The sequence below is a fragment of the Ambystoma mexicanum genome, chromosome 2p, assembly GCF_040938575.1.
Source record: "Ambystoma mexicanum isolate Mex_15411 chromosome 2p, UKY_AmexF1_1, whole genome shotgun sequence".
Lineage (NCBI taxonomy): Eukaryota > Metazoa > Chordata > Amphibia > Caudata > Ambystomatidae > Ambystoma > Ambystoma mexicanum.
The window spans coordinates 1,228,606,877-1,228,627,550 of NC_090923.1; the positions used below are offsets into that span (position 1 = coordinate 1,228,606,877).

The window sequence follows — 20,674 nt, forward strand, 5'->3', positions numbered from 1 at the left end:
CACGCTTCCCAGAAGGCCCCTCTTGTCCATTGCTGAGCAGGTCCCTAGACGCTCCTTTGCTTAGCTCCTGTAACACTCTGCCACACGTGGCCTGTGGATACGTCTTATGCAATATCTTTCCAACCCCTGGTGCCGAGGGTTTGAGGTTCAAGATACAACACAAATCAATGTAAAGACAATCATACCTGTGAGTGAACTGTTTGAATCGTTTGGTGTGTTGGGATGCTACTTGAGTATTGAGTTTGATGGAGTGGGACAGTAAATGTATCAGGCTAGATGCCTCATCTACGGAATAATTGAAAGATGAAGTTAGAGGAAGTTGTGCTGCCTAACTTAATGATTAATTTATGAATGCATTGTTGACTAATTATGAAGGAATTCAGTGCTGATCATGTCTACTTATAAACCACTCTTCAAGTGGATTAAGGTTTTAATCTACCTGGAGCAGTGGTCGAGGAATGATTCTGTATAAAGTGTGGGAATGGGTGGATATTGATACCTTATATTTTTCAAACACAACTGAGATACGGCAGATCGAGTATGTTCTCTGCAATGGTATAGACAGTGAGTACGCTGCTACGGATCGGTGTTGTTTGGCCGGGACAGAATTGTTAGCGCCAGGATTGACCATAGTCAATTTTGCCGCAAATACTATTTTACCGTTGCCAAACTCACTTAATCTATGTCACTGCACCCCAATATATCCTCCCTAGCCCCCACTTACCTTTTCCACATCCGCCGCCTCTCCTGACCAAGCGGCGTCAGCTCCGTCCCTCTAACGCTGGCCAGACCTGACACCGCAGAATCCCCATTTCTTTTTTTGATTTTGGTCCCCCACCTCCAATCTTCAGGAAGCGGTGGACACCCCCACCAGCCCCCAAGGCCACAAATACCAAACATGGGGAGCGGAGGACACCCCTGCAACCCCCGCTCCCCATGTTCGGTATTTATTACCCAAATTTGATCTAATCATATTGATCGAATGGTACTGGCCGAATTCGGTCAGATGTACCATTCGATCAATATTATTCAATCAAATTGGGTAGTACCGGCTGCTACATCAAAGCTTTTGGAATTGCCTAATGTGATTCTGATGAAGGCAGCAGAGGATGAAGAGTTAACCGGATTTGTAATACATTTTTTGAAGATCCCAATACAAATGTCTGGAGCTTGTCGACACCAATTAAGGAGCAACGAGGGGGCAAAATACATCATTACAGATAATATTTGCCTAAAAAAAATGTGCTAATTCAATATGATGTATGGTAACAATGATTACTTATCCCCTGTGTAATTCATGAAATGACAATGCTTTTAAGTAGCAAAAGGCCTCAGGATCTTAGAGTCACTCCCTCGGTCCTTGCCTTTCCACACTAACAACTTTCAACCTAATGCAATAATGAATATGCGGTTACTCTTGCTGCTTCATAAATAGACGACACTGATGCTAAACAGCTGTACGTTTTTAGTATATTTGGTTAATGCATTTCTTCTTAAATTCCTTCGGAGTTGACTAGATATGAACGTGTTTTATCTTGCATTGTGCACTTAACCTTTCTGCCAGCTTGGTGTGTGATCTCCAGAGCGGGCGAACATAAGGCCAGGGGGCCAGCTGCGACCAGGAGCCCTGCTGACACCCCCCGGCCGTGCATATTTTTCAGATCGCCTAGGGTGGGGTGCCATGCCCAGGCACACACGGCGCGATTGGCATTGCGCCGCTGGCTCAGAAAGTCTAAGGGCTCTGGTGGCAAGCAGTCACTCTTATTTCCATCATGCAAGCTGCGCCCTTTCAAATGAGATGTTTTGCTCGGTCAGAATATGCAGCAGTACTTTGGTGGACTTCAGGCCATAACAGATGCATTTATGAAAAGAAAAATCTGTTACCAGTTATCTTTGTTTCTAAAAGTGATACTACCTTTCTTTCAAACTCGGACATTTGGAAAGCTCATGTACGGAGGCAACTGAACAGGAATTGTGTGTATATATATATACATATATATATATATATATATATATATTTATATTGTATATATACATATACAAACACCTCCACTCCAATAAGCACATAGGTTGTAGCCTTACCGGGAGCGCAAGCAATATAAAACTCATTTAATGCACATTAATAAACATTTCAGTGTGGCCAAATGACTTTAAGATTTTCACAGGTCCTTGGACCTCATGAGCCAAAGCTTCTTACCATTTTGGCTTCTGCTATGGATAGATTAAGCGACATTACCAATCCTTCCCTCTATGGGCTTTATGAAAAGTTTGTTGGTGCATTAAACATCACACTGCCAAATTTAGAGTGGAAAACGTAAACTTAGTAAAAACCACCTGGTTGTGTGAGAAGGAAAAGTCCTCCACATAAAGCCATTATCACATGCGGTAATTACCACATGTGGTAATTTGTAATTCCCATGGAGTCCTATAGGACTCCCAAATGGGGGAATAACTCAAGGTTCTACATTACTCAGACCATTCCTGTTACTACCTGCTTACTGCATGCTACAACATGCTTACCACATGTGGTAACAGTATTTGAGTTTGGCAGTATTTCTTGAGGAAATACTGCTAAACCTATTTGAGCTTGGTGGTATTTCCAGAGAAAATACTGCCAAACTCTAAATGAGGCCCTATGCCTTTGATAGAAACGTGTACATAGTGTTTTAAAATGAGATTATATTTCTCTGTAGCATGGGCTGTGAGGTTGTTTACAAATATAACTATGTCATAAAAAGTGCAAGTTATTCTCCATAGTGACTACTGTACTCAGAGTCCATAGTTCCCTTTACTCCATACTTAAGTTCCCACGGATAGAAGTTACAACACAGATGGAGACTTCGTTTTTGTTAACTGAGCGTGGATAACTTAAGGGGGAATTCCTACTAAGCGTGTAGGATTCTAGAATACAGGAGACAAGACAACTCGCTAAGGTTGTGTTACAAGGGGGAGAAGCTCCCCCAACATTGACAAAGAGGGGATAGTACTGAATTATTTTTGTTCTTTCAAGGTAAAATGTAACCACTCTGCTATCATCCAAGTTGTGTAAAAGCATGTTTGAGTCAGAGAGAGGATTAACAAAAAACACTGGTAGAAAGAACTCCCGGTTAACATGGAACTCTTTCACCAACTTAGGCAAACATGTGTGATGGATGCCAAGGGAACAGTTTCTTTATATAAAATGACTCAATATAAGGAATTGTTCCTCAGGCCAAAGAGCCCTCACCCTGCCCACTAAAGACACCATGACCGAAAAACGATTTTACAAGTCACAAGGTTTAAGTCAACATAAGTCATTGGTTCAAAGGGACTGTGCATCAGAGACAAATATATATATTCAGATCGCAGGAAGAGTAAGGACGTTGAATCTGTGAATGGATTCTTGAAAGGCCATTTAGTGCCTCTTGCCCACTGGGTTTGAGAGTGTAAAAATGTTGTGGTCCTTATTCAAGTAGGCCTTTGGGGTAAAATATAGCCCCTGAATGCCAGAAATAAAGAGGCCAGAGTGATTTGACGGAAACGGCTAAGGTGGAGTCCCACTGATACGTGGGAAGCTATACTTTCTACTTAAAGAGACAGGTAGCAGCAGAGTTTACATTTTCTTCAATGCAGCACAATATTGTGATCCAGAAATATAAAGTGAAGCCAAGCTTATTGCATTTCTAGGAAATAAAATAACTTCCCTTTCCTCGTCCCAAATGACAGTATGCAAAGAGAAGTGCCCACTTCGTTTCAAAGTGAACATGGTTTTCTCATATAACTGGCCTGTGTATGGACTATCTAGAAGTGATACTCATGTCCTTTACAACTGTGAGATTAAAGAAATTCATTACACTTGGACAGAAGGCACGGATGCTTTATAAAATGCTTCATGTAAAATACATTGTGTGTGAGTTATAAGCCATTTCTTGCAGAATTGTACATGCATCTGGGCATTTCTATTGAACTGGAACTTTAACCTCAAAGACCTTTACTCTGCTTTTCCCGGAGAGGGCGGTCTGGTTGTCAACAATCAGGTTAATTGCTTAAAAATACTAAGAAATACATAGCCTGAGATGTGAAACACAGTGGAAATAGATAAACCCCTGCCTGTTTTCTTTCAGCAGAAGCACCCTTGAGGTCACAACTCCCATAAAATATGCATTAAGCTATAGCTAGGACCCTTGGGAAGCCACATAGGTATAGGCTAAGGTAAACATGAGCCAGCATCTGACTACTCACATGTTGAAAAAGGTGGGGGCTAGGAGAGTGAGCGAGGCCTGTGAGGCAGGGGTTTAATTAATAGAAAAATACATTTGATTGTATAAAGAGCGCATCATATATGCCGCGACGCTTATTCCAGACTTTTATTAAAGGTGACAGAAACCCCATTTCAAACCATCACAAAAAACAATTTTTGTGTGGTAAACATAACAGAAGTCATTTAAAAAAAATGATTTGGGCCTTCCTATAATCCTGCAAAAATTGAAACTCGGCGAGGTGATCAGTCATGGAAGTAACATGGGAATTATAAAGTGTCATATTTTTCACTGATGTGGCTCCTGAGTAAACAAAAAAAAACTATCTCTGCATAGGAAGGGCATGCCAACTTCAGATTGCCATCATCTGATTTGTCTTAAAATATAGTTCTTAAAAATATATACATGTAAAGATTTGAAAAATCAGGGTACTTGCCATGTTGATAGATTTTCAGAGTTTAAAAATGCAAAACCCACATGTCAGTTTGGGATGACAAAGCTTTCTCCTCCCTAAGCTTCCTAAACCCACACCCCTCAGCTCCTTGTCCTATTAGCACACAGGTGGAAGGTGGGTGGAGAGAACCAAATAATCCCTTCCGCAGGAATCATGACAGGTTATTGATGTCATTTGCCCTATAAGAAGACCAGTTTGCTTTAGAACTGGGCTTTTTCCACTTTATTCCAGGAGGTAACCTGCTGCTGAACACTTGCGAGAAACACCCAAGCAGAGAGGCCCCAAATCTTGCATTGGAGACAAGGACCAGGAGACATAGAAGCTAACTGGGACCCCTTGGAGGAGCCAGAGGGGACTATCCTTGACTGACACCCTTGCTGTCACAGAGATGCCCTGCTGTTCCCTGATGCCCACGACAAGGCCTCTCCTGTAAGTAAGACTAGCCCAAAGCCATAGACTGTGAAGGCCCTGCATTTTTCTCAAGTATTGCTTTAGTTATTTACTCACAGCAAAATACCCTGTTTGTCTGTGTAGATCCTTAGCATATTTAATTGAAGTAAATGAATTATTCCCCTATAGAATTCACGGGATGTGTTTTGTTAGCATTAAAACTAACAAGCTCCTCCCAGTGTGTTTCGAGCCGGTATAGATATAAAGACTTGATTGACTATTTGTAAGAAAACCCCTGACTTCGGTACATAAAGGGGGGGATCCTGAATTCAAAAGAAGTAATCCCAAAACCCTGTTTTCACTAGAGTGTGCCGGGTGAAAATCGAAATTCCCCATTGATTCCCATTCATTTTAAATCAAATGTGTGAAGCCTTGAATTTCCTTTGCATGTGTGGTGGAAAAAACGAAATTGACTCTTTGTTCCCATTGTGCTCTGACCCAAACCACAAAGCCCTGCCTGTTCTTTTTATGTGTGGTAAAAAGATAGATATTTCACATTGCTTTTCTTTCCCTCATATTGCATCTGTGGCAATAAGGGCAAAACGATTTTTTCCATTGCTTTCCTTCCCCTGATATTGCATTTTCTATCACAACCCAAAATGATTTTTCCCATGGAATACCTTTTCCAAAGAGTGCATTTTTCTATCAGCACCCAAAATGATTTCCCCCTTGTGCTCCCACTCCCTCCACTGGCCTTCAATTCAGAGGGGTCCAGTCTAATTGATGTTTGGAGGCTGGGAGTTGCTGGGAAAAAAAGTATTGTAACAATATAAGCAATCACTGTGGGCCTTGATTTGTTCTTTTCCTGTATTGGTGAGTGATTTGAAAAGAAAACTGTGGGAAATTGCATATCTTAATATTATCTCTATGTTGGTGCCATTACGGAAGTCATTTTTGTTCTTGTGCAGTGCCACAGTGTTGGTGGTTGAGTTAGTGATCGTTCTCCTTGTGATTGTCGAAACCTCAATAAATAAGCATTCTGACAATACACCGGCCTGGTTCCTAGTTGATTAAGGGTACTTGTCAGGGGAGTGGGGGGAGGGGGGAGTACAAAACCAGAGATAGACATCGCCAAATTATTGAACCTGTAAAACGTGACTTTGTTGTGCGCCACTTCGTTTGGGGAAAGAAGGATTTCCCTGAGTTGAGAGTGACTGCCTAATAATTCGTGGCAGGCCCTATAGGTAAACAGTACCCACAGGAGGAATTACATTTGAAGCTTGAAGCTATTATCTCTGCTGTAAAGGAGACAGCATTATCTCTGGAACTCATCTCACGATTAATGTTGCTCGAAATGCAGCAGTGGCAGAATCTCCCCCTCTTGCTAGTATACTCATGTCTAGTTGACTGTTTCGTTGCCCCCTTTAAGAGCTCTATATTCCTATCCGATAAACCTTTACGACCACACGGGAAGTTCTCAAGGACCAGTTGGCTAAGGACATTGTTGAGAGGAGGAGTGAAGAGTCAATCTTGAGTCATGTGGTTATGGGATACTGGAAGAGTCTCTGGTGGAAAGCTGGCCAACTATAACAAGTTTGGACATCAGAATCTGTTGGGACTTTTCTGGCTCAAAAGAGGACATCCGATGGTCTCTTCCATCACGCGGATTGAAAGAACCCATTTGAGGGCCCATCAAATTTCAGCACACGCAGTGCTATACTGCAATAATTTCTCTTGGACTAACTAGTCTCGTCTCATACATCAAATTTGACGTAGATTAGTAATATAACAAAACATATAAATAATCTCTGACAATGTCATCCTTTAATAACTGTGACATTCTATGGCCCTTTAAGGATGGACAATGAAGGAGCCTGCTAAATAGTGCTCTGCCTAGTTTGCACATAATTCTATACAATTCCCTCCCACTGCAAATGCCTGCCAGTTTTTACCATGCTGATATGGCTCTATGGCAGACTACCAACACACCTGATTTCTCATCCCCTTTTGTATCCATCTCATATGCCTTGCACACAATCTACTCTGGCCTCTTTAAGCATTGACGTCCACTGGGAAATCTCTCATTTATCTTTCTGGCATCTATCAAGTCACCTTAACACCTAACAGACAAGAAAGCCTCCACTTGAGTGAGGACAATGTGGTTATTGTGGTCTGAGGATGTAGAATCTAGAATAGAACCTTCACAGAGAGAAGTTCACCCTCGGTCCACCAGTGAAGCTGACATTAACCTCCTGTAAGATGTAAGAGGATTCAATTCAACACTACAGCTAAGTCAACGCCTAGTCTATAATACTGAATGAAAACCCCTATTGATATATCTTTATGTCCAGTTCATGCGTTCTGGATGACTACCCCTATATAACACCCCTCTCTCAGAATCCCCCTGACCCCACTGAGCCAAGAAGTAGTTCTGTTTTGCAAGTTAAAAGGTTTATTTGAGAAGTAAAGCAATATATATCTATCACACTTTTTAATAATTAATAATTGAATATCACACTTAATCTGATATGATAAAGATTAACAACGGAGAATCTGGCACTAGCACACTTCTTTATAATCAATGATGAGTGGTTATAGGATGGATAACATAGCAACAATGCTTTTATGGTTTCCAATGGATGCAATGTGGAATGAAATGCAGTACAGAAAATAACTTGATAGGATTTCAGCAAAAGACAATGGCCCTCATTAGGACCCTGGCGGAGAGGGTTTTATGCCGGCGTAGTGCATGGCGTACCTCTCCGCCAGACTACGAGTTCCCGTAGCGCCATGGATGATTTTTACGCCTGCTTTTTGCAGGCGGAGAAATCCATGGCGCTACGGGACTTGTTGTTAATTACGCCACCGTAATTTACGGTGGCGTAATTAACGCCTTCCCCACTCCCATTATACCCTATGGGGCAAGAATGGGAATGGGGAAGGGTAAAATGGGGATTGGGGACTTACCGCCCCGCCAAGGTCGGCATGGGGCGGTAAGTCCGCCAACCACCTTGGCAGAGTTGGCAGCTTAGCGCCATGGACCATGGTGCAAATTGCACCATGGTCCTCCGCCAGGGTCCTAATGAGGGCCAATGTAATCACTTTCTTGGACAATTCACCCCCCCTTTTATGCAATGCAAGGAAATGGAAGGAAGGCACACAGTTCTCAGAAATGCAATTAAATGTGATTCAGTTCACCCCAGCAAGCTTAGACTACAGAAGTTGGAAACACAGGCCCAAAATGCTTTTATATGTGCTGGCAATGAAGTGAAAAATATGCTAAAATGCTTTTAATTCCCTCTAGAGGTTCAGGTTGAGGATTAGTTGGTTTAAATTAGTTGCAGGCTTACTTTAGCAATGTCCTAGGAATGATTAGCAGGTTAAACGAATTTCTGCAACGGAAGCAAAAACAAACTGCTGTTTTCACACGTGGAGAAATTTGCAAATCGCGGCAAAATTCGCGGGTGCGCCGGGCGCGATTACAGAGGAACTACAAGGACTATCACTATCGTTTTGGGGTCCTAGGACAGCCTAGGATCTCAGCTTCCAGATGGAAGTTACTGCAAGTCTCTAGGACAAACGGTCACAGAGATATGAGCGATTAAATAAAGGTCGTTTTTCAGATTTGAAATTTTAAAGTTCAAAAAGACAAGTGCAGCTTGCAACTAGAAAATGACAAGTGACAGCTTTACAAATGACAGATGACAGTTAGGAGACAGTGCTACTTAGATTAAAATAGGATTGAATTATATTATTTTAACTAAGAGATTGGTTCTGCACAGTTCTACTAGGTACTCACAATATCTTTTAAAATATGCCTCGCCACGGATCTGGTCAGGTTTTGGACTGGACTCCGGTCTCGGTCTCGGCACTTCACAGTGATCTGGGTCAGCTCTCCTCTGCTGGTCTGGTCTGGGTTTCTGGTTCTGGATATTGATAGATTTGAAGTCTGGATCTTTCTGCACAGCTTTCTCTAGAGATTGATGGAGGTAAAGTATGGATTTTCCGGCAGAGCGTCCCGCAGCAAATGGATTTGAAGGTCCCTATCTGTCATGTCTGTCTGCTTTTATCTGTTTTTCAAATGGGTGTGTGTGCAGCATCACTAGGCTCTACCCCTCTCCACTTGTCATTGGCCACTTCATCCGCTTCCACTTGATTGGGGGAATGAAATGAAGTGTCATCATGATGAGGTCTGTTTATGGTACAGAGAACCCACCCCTGTCAACTTTACACACAATCTATATTTGAACCAAATACATATTTGCAGAGGTATATATTGTTTTAAAATTACACGCACCCCTCACATATCACAGGAGGTATACCCTTGTCCAAATCTGCTCTTCCTGGGAGCTTGCATTCAGAAATGGCAACATTTGCACTTTTTAACTGATTTTGCAATTTCGGACATTAACCCAAATTTACACACATGTGCGCAAGGAGTATGGACATTAGTTGAGGAAGTGTCAGATTTTTCACATGCACACATTTTGAGTAATAGCCTCTTTTCTGCTAAAACCCCCCTGAACATACCACCGGGTCCTAACACGTCTTAAAATGTGGGCAGAAAAATCACAAGAATTATGGTGTCATTTAAATAATTTTCACAAGTCCGTACTATGAGTTATTCATCTTTTTAGAGTTATGTTCTGGCCCCAAAGGGGTGTGGTTTCCCCCCAGCACAAGGTTGAATTTCTGGTTTTTCCAGTTCTGCCAAGCCAGCTTGCTCTCACAGGCAGTGCCCCTCCCCTGTCCTTCCAGGAGGAAGCTCCATTTACGACTCCCGCCAATAAAACATTTGCCTGAGTCAGGACAGGGCTTTGTTCAGTGCTCCTGTATTCTGTGGGGGCTCCCCTTAATTCAATTATCAGAGAGATGGCATATCCTTAGTGTGGCCAGCAACAGGCAGATAGGCCTGGGAACACAGGTGTGACTCAAGTTTCACTCCTGATGGGGGGTAGTTGCCAGGCAAAATTGGAATCTCTTTAAGCCAGTTTTTAGCTACATGTCATTTCTGTTCCCCAGTTTTCTGCATTCAAATAAAACTAAACATTTTTACATATGCAGCTAGAATGCTGATTCTAAGTTTAAAACTATGACATTTAAACAATTGAAACCTATGTGACACTCAAAAGTAGGTCACTCAGTCAATTTAAACATTTAGATTTTTAGTGTCTTTCAGTCCAAATTTACTTAAACTGCTGAAATCCACAGCTCAGCCAGTCTTGTTATAAACCTTCAAGTCACTTCAGAATATAACTTTACATTGGATCCACCTCTCAGTAAGTCTTTCTTTGGCCTGCTTTGGGTTCATTTATTCAGTTTTATACAAAAAGTAAAATCTGGTGTTGTTTTAAAACGCCGGCTTTTGGATAGTGGTGAGTACTGGTACTGCACCCCTTTTTGGGATTTAAGAAAATGAATTCCCAACAGTTATGGGTTTGCTTTTGGCAATCAGCATTGCCACTCCCAATGGTTTCAGACTACTGTGTGGGTAGTCCAATGGTGGTTTTAGGCAGTGTCCTTCTGTGCCCATAACATCGGCAAAAATGAGTGGCAGCCTATTCTTCATGCATTTCCCTGTGCATTTTCTGGGAAGCTCTGGCCATCATGATGTTTTCCATGTCAGTACTGCACAGTTTTGAGGTAGGGCTTGGATGCGTGGATAAAAACATCCCACAAGCCCCCCTCTTGCGATGGCCATTCTGTTTCACTGATGGGACTCACAAGACCTGGGATGTTTCCTCATCTTCTTCCAATAGATGGCACAGTTCAGCATCTTTTTCTCCATCCGGTCGGATCGATCGGTTCTCCTCGCCGGTCCTGATGGGAATATTGGGCGGTACCCTGGGCCCCCTTGCGTCATCCTCCCAGTCTCCGGATCGTCCTCCTTGTCCCGTCTCCAGGTTTTGTTTCTCCTAGGACGACAAAGGAAGAGCGGCAATACCTATTCATAGACATTTTTCCACCACTGTTGAGATAGTGGGGCAGCATATGCATTTCATCATAACAAAACATTACATTCTTATTTTGAAAAAAAAAAAAACAGTATAACTAAGAGACAGTTTCATGCAAATCACAATATTTTAGAGACTAGATGTGGTATGTTTTATGGTTGGAACTGAATTAGTCTGAGACAGTACCCGCTAGGATTCCAGAGGATTCCTCCAGTTGTTGCAGAGTGTGCCTGGGATGGCAACATTTCAACTGGTTTATGTGGACCCACTTGTCTTCCCCCGCTGCCAAAGGACCTTTGGGGATGTGGATTTTGTAGGCCACAGGGGAGATCTTGTCGATGATCTCAAAGGGTCCCTTCCATGTAGGCAAGAATTTCCGCTGTTTTGCCTGGTTTCTTTGGAAGTTGTATAGATAGACCCGGTCCCCCACCTGATATTCCTTCCTGGAAGTCTTCAGGTCATAGTGGGTCTTCATGCTATCAGCCGATCTTTCTAGATTCCGCTGAGCGTAAGCAAAAGCATGTTGGAGGTGTTTCCTTAAATTCTCCACATACTCATGAGTAGTGGAGGCATTTATCAGTGTCTGCTCTTGGGTCCTGTAGAGCAAATGCTGAGGAAGCACCATCTTGCGCCCAGTCATCAACTCAAATGGTGACATTTTGGTTGCAGATGAAGGGGTAGATCTGATGGCCATTAGGACCAGAGGTAATCGGATATCCCAACTTGGCCCAGAATCTGCCACAAACCTTTTTAAGATGCTCACAATTGTCCGGTTATATCTCTCTACTGCCCCAGAAGAAGCTGGCCGGTAAGCAATATGCAACTTCCTTTTGACCCCCAGTATCTCCCACATCTTTGTCATTACTTCACTGTTGAAGTGGCTACCTCTGTCTGACTCAATCCTTTGAGGTAGACCAAAACGGGAAAAGATATGGTTAATCATCAGGGCAGCTGCGGTTTCTGCCTTGCAATTTGGGGCTGGGAGACATTCCACCCACTTGGTAAACAAGCATGTCACAGTCAACATGTACTTATTCCCCCTAGCAGAGCGAATCACGGGGCCTACAAAGTCGATTTGTAAATCTGACCATGGCAGTGTCATCCCCCGCTTTTGGAGAGGCGCACGGTGTGTGAGGGATGATGGCTGAAATTGTGCACACACAAGACACCCCTTCAAGTATTGGTCGAGGTGCTGCCCCATGTGTGGCCAGTATGCAACCTCTCTTAAGAGACAGGGACTCAATCTCAATTAGATCCCCTTGGATGGCCCCGGTTTTGGCCAGCTGATCAGCTAAGTCATTTCCAGTTTTGTCTGGTCCCTCTACTTTGGAATGACCCTTGATCTTTTTCCAATAGATGGTCATCTCATTCGAGGTGACCAGATCATCAATGTTTTGGATCAACTTCCCATGTTTCAAGGGTTTGTTATTAGCACATAACATGCCTCTGGTTTTCCAATTAACCAGGTGCTCCACGAACCCGTTCCGTACATAATCCGAATCTGTGATTATGACCAGTTTGCGGAGTTGATGCTGGACAGCAGTGAGGATGGCCTGATGCACAGCCATCAATTCTGCCACCTGACTACTTCGGGGACCAATTTTGTATCCAGCGGAGGGTTCTGGGGACTCATTCACCCATGCATTCCCTACGCCAGCCACCAGTTCTTTCTCCCCGTCGTTGTCAACATGGTAAGAGCATCCATCCACATAGACAGTGGGCATTCCCTCACACTTGTCCTCTTCAAAGACTTTGTGTGGGGAATTAAGGTATGCCTCCGTGTTGTCCTTTATTTTTAGACTTTCGTCCTCGAGACAGTTTTCTCTGGCACAATCATGCAAGTCAGCCAGACCTTGCGCGAGGGGACTCTTCTTGTTTTGGCCATATCTGACCTCCACAGGAAAGCCTTGCATTGACAGAATCCAGGAAGTAATTTGGGAATTACTCACATTTCCAGCCCGGATTCTGTCACTTTGGAGATATTGCAGAGGCTGGTGTGGAGTCTCCACTATGATGTGTTCCCCCTGGATAAACGGGCGGTAATTCTTCAATGCCCACACCGTCGCCAGGAGTGCCTTCTCACAATCGTTGAATTTTTCCTCCATAGAGGATAAAGTTTTGCTCGCATAGGAGATTACTTTATTGACCTTGTCATGCTTTTGGTATAATACTGCCGTCAAGCACGTATTAGAGAACCCCGTCTCCAGGAAGAACTCCTTGTTTCTGACAGGGTAAGCTAGGCAAGGCGCTTGTGAGAGGCTTCTCTTGAGTTGTCTTACTGCCTCGGCTTGTTCTGGACCCCATTCCCACTTGACCCCCCCCTTCAGGAGATGAATCAGGGGTCTGGTGATCTCTGCGTAGCCCTCAATGAACTTTCTGCTGTAATTAGTCAGTCCAAGGAGGCTCCTTAGTTCCCGCAGAGTTGTGGGGTCTTTCAGTTTCTGAAGTGCTTCCACTTTCTTTTCCTGGGGACAGAGGCCCTGAGCAGTAATCTCATGCCCCAAGAAATTAACACGGGTTCTACACCACTGTGCTTTCTGAAAGGAAAGTTTTGCACCGGCGGCCCTCAACTGCGTCAGAACATAACGGATCTCCGCTATGTGTTCCTCCACAGATGAACTTTTGATGAGGACATCATCTACATAAGCCAGGTTACCCCTCGCACCCAGGTCGGGCATGGCCTTATGTAGGAAAATATTGAACTCATTACCGGAGTTAAGGTATCCGAAGGGAGTCCGGGTCCATGTGTACTGCTGGCCCCCAAAGGTAAAAGCCAGTTTGTATTGGTCCTCCCTACTGACAGGCACGGTCCAGTATCCATTTGTCAGGTCTATTGCAGTGAATACCTGTGACCCCTGGATCTGGGCCAGCCCTTGGTCAATGTAGGGCAGAGGCCATCGGGAAATATGGACCCGTTTGTTGAGCTCCCTGAGGTCGGCGCAGAGTCTCCACTGGCCGTTTGGCTTCAATATTCCCAGCACCGGATTATTGAAGGTGCTGTGGACCGGACGGATTATTCCCCTGGACTCAAGGTTCTTAATTATTTCAGTAAGGGACTCCATTGATGCGATAGGCAAGCGATATTGCTTCACAAACACTGGAGTCATGCCAGGGTCCGTGGGGATTGTTGTTGTGTGGATGTCAGTGCGACCGCAGTCATATGAGTCTACCGCAAAGAGATCTTGGAAATCCAAGAAAACTTGTTTCAACTTTTGCTTTTTTTCCAGAGTCACACAGGCATCAGCTAGGTTGACTCTCTCTTCCACCATCTGCCTGAAGCCTGGAAAGACTTCTGGTTTGGCTATTTCAGCGGCCTCCTCCAGCTGGGTGGAGAAGTCCCTGGTCAGAGTGCTGATTTGGACTGGAGGCTTCAGGTGGGAAAGGCAGCCCTCATGGACTTGGAAAATCACCTCATCCCTCCTGAAGTCACAAGTCACATCTTCCTTACCATAGGGGCAGGAAGTGTACACCAGGAAGTTCCCCCCATGCCGGGTAAAAATCCTGTCTGGTGTTGTATGGTCATCGCTGTCACTGTCAAAACAGTCCTTGGGGATTGGTCCTAACAGTTCATTTCCTAAATCAATGGAAAAATGTCGGTCATCAACCGCCATTCCAATAATGGTGCCTGCGGCTAGAGTAATACTCTTTAAGTCGCTGTTGTCCACCTCTATTAGAATGGTGTCATGTTCTATGTTGACTAATGGTGTTGGGTTTACCCCCAACCCTTGCTGTTGGAGAGAAGCATTTAGATGTATGCAAGCATCAGGGTTTTTCAACTCTTGTCCCCTTTTAACTTTCACTTCTAGGGAGAATTGTCGGGTCCTTTCTGGGATGGTGACTTCCTCTTTAACCTGAATTTCAACTGCATAAGGTAGCAATTGAGCTGACCTAAATGCTTTTTCTGGATCATCAAAGCCCATGGGATTATCCGCTAATCGGGACCAAGCTTTGAAGTTTATTAGGTCCAAACTAATAGCAAAGCGATTGAGAATGTCACTGCCTAAGTAAAAGGCGGCAGGGACGTCTCGCACGACCCAACAATTGTGGACTATGCTCTTGTTGCCAATGGAGATTTTGAGCATACACCTGCTTGGCAGGAGATGTTTGGAATTAGGTGCTTCCAGGTCCATTTCCCATTTGTCTATCAGTTTGAATGTGGGAGTGGCTGGATCTTTTGGGAGTTGGCGGAACATGGCTTCGCTGATGAAGCTCTTACCGTTATTCACACACGCTCGAGCGAGAACAGAGTCCTTCCCATCATTTAACTGAACAGGGATGAACAACTGCTCTCCAATTTGCTGAATATCAGCCAGGCTCTGAGCTGATTTCACATCTTTCTGGACTATAGGAGTGGGAGTTTCTGATTGTTGATTAGTATAGAATCTCAGAGTGTTTCCTTCCAGCGTGGAGTACCACTTTAGACTGGAAGGAAGGTTGATTTTCAGAAATAGAGAGGACCCTCCATCACCAGTCTGTTGTCCTACTGCTATTACTGTCACATCTGGAATTTGGCTATTCTGGAAGTGAAATTCTACTTGGTCAGGTTTTTGTTCAACCATGTGGCAGGTGCCATTTAAACTAACATGGTTGACACTCTGTTTTAATTTTATGGGTCGGCTAGTCTGGGTCCAGAGGACCTTGTTTACGCAATCTATTAAGGGTGACAACCTCCTCAGGAGGTCATTCCCCAGTAAACAAGGGGTGCCCTCTGGAGTCACTACTATGACCGGGTGTTTCACCTTGTGTCGCCCGATCTTAATGTCCAAGTCTGCAGTCCCCTCAACGGGAATTTCCTTCCCGTCAAAGTTCTGCAGTTGTCCAGGAAGTGAGGTGAGAGGAATTTGGTAATTCTCTCCCCTTCCTGCATTCAGTTCATCAAAGGCCCTTCTGGACGAAGGGTAGCTTGAGATCCCGTGTCCACCAGCGCTGAAATTGTACCCTGCCCCTGTACTTGTACCGGGGCATAATATCTTCCCTCCTTCTCCTCAAGGGGGCACAGATAATGCACATTTTTGGACAACTGGTGGGCTAACTTTCTGGTTTTGGACATCGCTAGCGAAGAGATTTGGGCAGAATTCTGTGGAGAGCCTTGGGAATCTGAAAGAAAAAGTTGGCAACTGGAGATCAGAGCCATTGTGGGTTCCCCTGGCTCCGGTTCCGGGCCGCCCCCCCCTTTTTGGAGGCAGTCACCAGGATGGGTTTGAACCAGGGGATTTTCTTGCTGTTGGTTCTGGGATGAGATGGTGGGCGGCGGTAGCTCCGTCTCCACATCTCCCCAGTCTGGATTTGCATCCCTAGGGACCCATTTTTCTTTGGGAGGAGTTCCCCCCTCTCTAAAGGAGAAGATCCTTTTCCCAGGATCCTCTGAGGATCCCTCTCCCTCAAATTGGAAGATCTGTACCTCCTCCTCAAACTGAGTCTGTTTGGGTCTTTTGTTTCTCCTACCACCCCTCTGCTCCTTAGGAGGCAGACTTTCAGGGGCAGGAGATTTTGTTTCCAGTTCCTGGGTTTTCAGGGGCTGTTTACAAGTGAGGAAGGAAGCTTCCTCCAAGGCTTTACACCCCCCTTCCCTTTGTGCCTCCTCCCTGGGAACCGGTGAGTTATCGGGGTGCTGCCCCCGTCATTGTTCTGGAGCACCAGGTCCAGAGTTGGGTGCGTTCTGCGCCGGCACGCCCATCTGAGGGTTCTGCTGAGCCCTCAGTATGTGACCCAGATCCCGCGCCATGTTTTGAACCTGGCGCTCTAACTGGGAAACCCGCTCAGGCTGATACGGGGCCCTGTTTTCTCCCCTGGGCTGATCCCGGGAAGGGTAGCTGTCCGTCCTCTGGTAATACCCCGGGTTGGGAAGATTTGGGTACCCCTCCACCCTTGGCCTCCCCTCTCCCGGATTCAGTGGTCTGGGCTCAGGGAATTGGGGAAAGAAGGATGGATGGTTTTGGGGCTGAAAGTTGGGTGGATACCTGGGGAAAAAGTTCTGCCCAGGGTTTGGAGAATTTCTGCCCTCCTGTGGGAAGTTAGGGGGGAAGTTCCCTGGGTTAGGTGCTTGGCTGGATCCCCCCCCTTGGGCTGGAGGAGTCCACACATAACCCAGGATGGGTCGATTTCCCTTGTAACAGGGACTTACATAATCAGGAGAGCGAGGGACCCCATTTGTGGGGCTGCCTCCCTGGCTCCCTGTCTGTGACTGGCCCGAGGACCTTCTGGGGCCTAGCATTATTAGGTGCAGGTAGGTTTTTAGGCCCCCCCATCTCCAAATCCAAAACGGGGGTGACCTTTACCTCTGCCACCTTGGCAGCAGCAGGGGTGCTGTTGGCTTTGGGGTTTTTCTGGGCATTACTTTTGATATCTACCGGTTTCTGCACCTCATAGATCCGGGTAGCCTGTTCAATGACCCAGTCTAAAGATCTTTTCTCGTGAAAATCCCTCACGAGCTGGGTCATTATATATTTGGGCAAGGCATGGAAAAAAGTATTAACAAATTCTCTGCTGTCTGTGCGCACCCTTCTGGTGGTCTGCGCAAAGGCACGTTTCAGTTCTTGCACAAACTCTTGTGGGGCCTGATCCTCCCCACACTGCAAATTGTAGGCTGCCTTGCGAGCCTCTTGAGGATTTCTATGAGTAGAAAAATGTTTCAAGATGGCCGCCTTATAGGTGGACCATCTTAAATGATTTTGGTCCTCCAGCCCCGCAAAGAAACTGGAGTATTCCGGGGAGAAGGTCCACTTTACATATTGGATACAGCTTTGGCTGTCCTTCAAATGAAAAGTCTCCATCATTTGCTCAAACAACTCTAAGTGCTCCCAAACAGAATACTTGGCGTTCTTATGGTAAGGCGTGATGACGCTCCTGATCGCCTTAATCTGCTTTAAGGGGTCCTTAAGCAAGGCCCTTTTTGCCTTATTGGCCTTTTTGGTTCGGGTAACCCTTGTCCATTCATCCTCTGACTCAGAGGCACTGCTCCCAGAGGTTCCTGTCTGTTCTTCCAGGTTTTCCCGGATTCTGCGAGCCTGGGAATGGCTGGCAGAATGTGGGGACCTGGTCTCCTGTTTCCTGTGGTGCTCAGAGGAGTCCTCAGATCCCTCCTTGCTGCCAGGATTTGCTGGGTACCCCCCCACTGACCTAACTGGGCAGAGGTTTTCAGGATGCCCTTAAGGGGCCTACACTCCTGGGGTTCCCCACTGAACTGTACTGTACTTGGGTGCCCATACCCGGATGCCCACCCCTCCATTCCTGAGTGGTACTGGCCTATGAGCCCCATACTTTTAGCTGGATAGTAATCTGCCATCCCTGTGGCCCTGTGCTCATGTGCGCCAGGGGACATGGGGGTGGTAGAGTCCAGGGACTGGGAGAGATGAAGGCCCCTGGTGTTAGGGCTCCTGAGGTTATGGTCAGGAGTCTCTCTTTCCCAGCGGACCTCATCTCTATCCGCCCCTGCTCCCTGTTGCAATGCAAGAGCCTGCATTTGTGCTTTCAGTTCCTCAGTCAAGGCCTTACTAGACTCTATCAGTCTCTCCTGCATCGCTACCTGCTGTTGGAGCCTATCATTGTGCTGGCAGAGAGCCTCATTCTCTCTCTGCGTTTCCTGATTGTTCCTGGAGCACTGGGCCAGTCTTTGCTGCAGGAGGGTTGCCTCCTGAGCTGTGTCCCTATTGGCCTGCTCCTTTCTTGCCAGAGCATCCTCCACCTTCCTGGTGTGCTCTAACAAGTTCTGGTGCTCTTTTTGGAGGTCACCCAGTCCCTGGAGGGCCAGGTGATTTTCTTCCATTTTCCTTTTTAAGTGGCAGACTTCCTGGCCTAAGGTATCCCTTTCCTGACTAAGAGCCTGCATCTGTGCTGCCAGGTCGTCCCTCTGTCGTTGAAAGGCACCAGCTTTTTGGCGCTCCTCATCAAACTCTGCCTGGGTATCCAGGTCTTTCAGAATCAGTTTATTGCTCTCCTCTTTCTCTCTATCTAGCTGGCTTTGCAGGGTGACTACCTGCTCCGCGCATGCCCTGTTGAAATTGATCTGTTGCTCCAACTTTTTCTGGTTCTGCAGTAAGGAGTCCAAACTGTCTGGGTGCTCCTTCTGCAGGGCCAGAAATCTGGTATCCTGGTCTGTCTTTTCCTGTTGTAGGATGCCCATATCCTCTTTTATTTTAATGATATATTGCCTACTATCATTTTCTGACTCCTGGCTCCTCTGCAGCCTCTGCTCAGAAGAGGCCAGATCAGATCGGGCCTTCTCTAATGCCAGCAGTTGCCTACTCGCCAGATCTTGGCCTTCAGCACATTTGTCCTGCATGGCTCCCATATGTAAATATAAATATGACGCTACCCTGGCAATCTTATTGTGTTCATCTTTGGCTTTAGGAGCCATATATAGTTCACTCAGGGCCACATGTAATGGACCCTGATCTCTCCATAGGTCTGACCCTGTTTCAGTGACCTGTCGCGTGATGGCCTGCAACCAGGCATCCTGGCCCTGTTCAGTCCATTCACCTCTCACAAATAGTTTATGTAAGAGGTGCTCTCTGGCTATTTTCATGTCTACTAAGGTCGTCATTCTAGAGATTGGTCTCTGTCCTGACTTACAGAAATTAGTATTTTATTTTTGCAAAACAGACCTTTTTCTTAGAGCGTTCCTATGAGGAGTGCTTTACAGCGTAACACAGCGTGGTGATCCGACCGGATATGTGTATCTGGTCAGCTGGCACGGTGTATTAATCTGCACAAATGGTAGATCTAACCCAAACGTCCGGCACGAGCCCCCAATTTGTAAGAGGATTCAATTCAACACTACAGCTAAGTCAACGCCTAGTCTATAATACTGAATGAAAACCCTTATTGATATATCTTTATGTCCAGTTCATGCGTTCTGGATGACTACCCCTATATAACACCCCTCTCTCAGAATCCCCCTGACCCCACTGAGCCAAGAAGTAGTTCTGTTTTGAAAGTTAAAAGGTTTATTTGAGAAGTAAAGCAATATATACCTATCACACTTTTTAATAATTAATAATTGAATATCACACTTAATCTGATATGATAAAGATTAACAACGGAGAATCTGGCACTAGCACACTTCTTTATAATCAATGATGAGTGGTTATAGGATGGATAAGATAGCAACAATACTTTTCTGATTTCCAATGGATGCAATGTGGAATGAAATGCAGTACAGAAAATAACTTGATAGGATTTCAGCAAAAGACAATGTAATCACTTTCTTGGACAATTCACCCCCCCCCCCCCCCTTTTATGCAATGCAAGGAAATGGAAGGAAGGCACACAGTTCTCAGAAATGCAATTAAATGTGATTCAGTTCACCCCAGCAAGCTTAGACTACAGAAGTTGGAAACACAGGCCCAAAATGCTTTTATATGTGCTGGCAATGAAGTGAAAAATATGCTAAAATGCTTTTAATTCCCTCTAGAGGTTCAGGTTGAGGATTAGTTGGTTTAAATTAGTTGCAGGCTTACTTTAGCAATGTCCTAGGAATGATTAGCAGGTTAAACGAATTTCTGCAACGGAAGCAAAAACAAACTGCTGTTTTCACACGTGGAGAAATTTGCAAATCGCGGCAAAATTCGCGGGTGCGCCAGGCGTGATTACAGATTCCAGATGAAAGTTACTGCAAGTCTCTAGGACAAACGGTCACA

At 45.2% G+C, this 20,674-nt stretch overlaps 1 protein-coding gene across 1 annotated transcript in view; it reads right to left on the reverse strand.

Annotated features, from left to right (window-relative positions):
• The window catches only part of RADIL (Rap associating with DIL domain), a 781,529-nt gene that overhangs the window by 536,969 nt on the left and 223,886 nt on the right, over nucleotides 1–20,674 (reverse strand). The gene's annotated exons all lie outside the window — the stretch shown is intronic.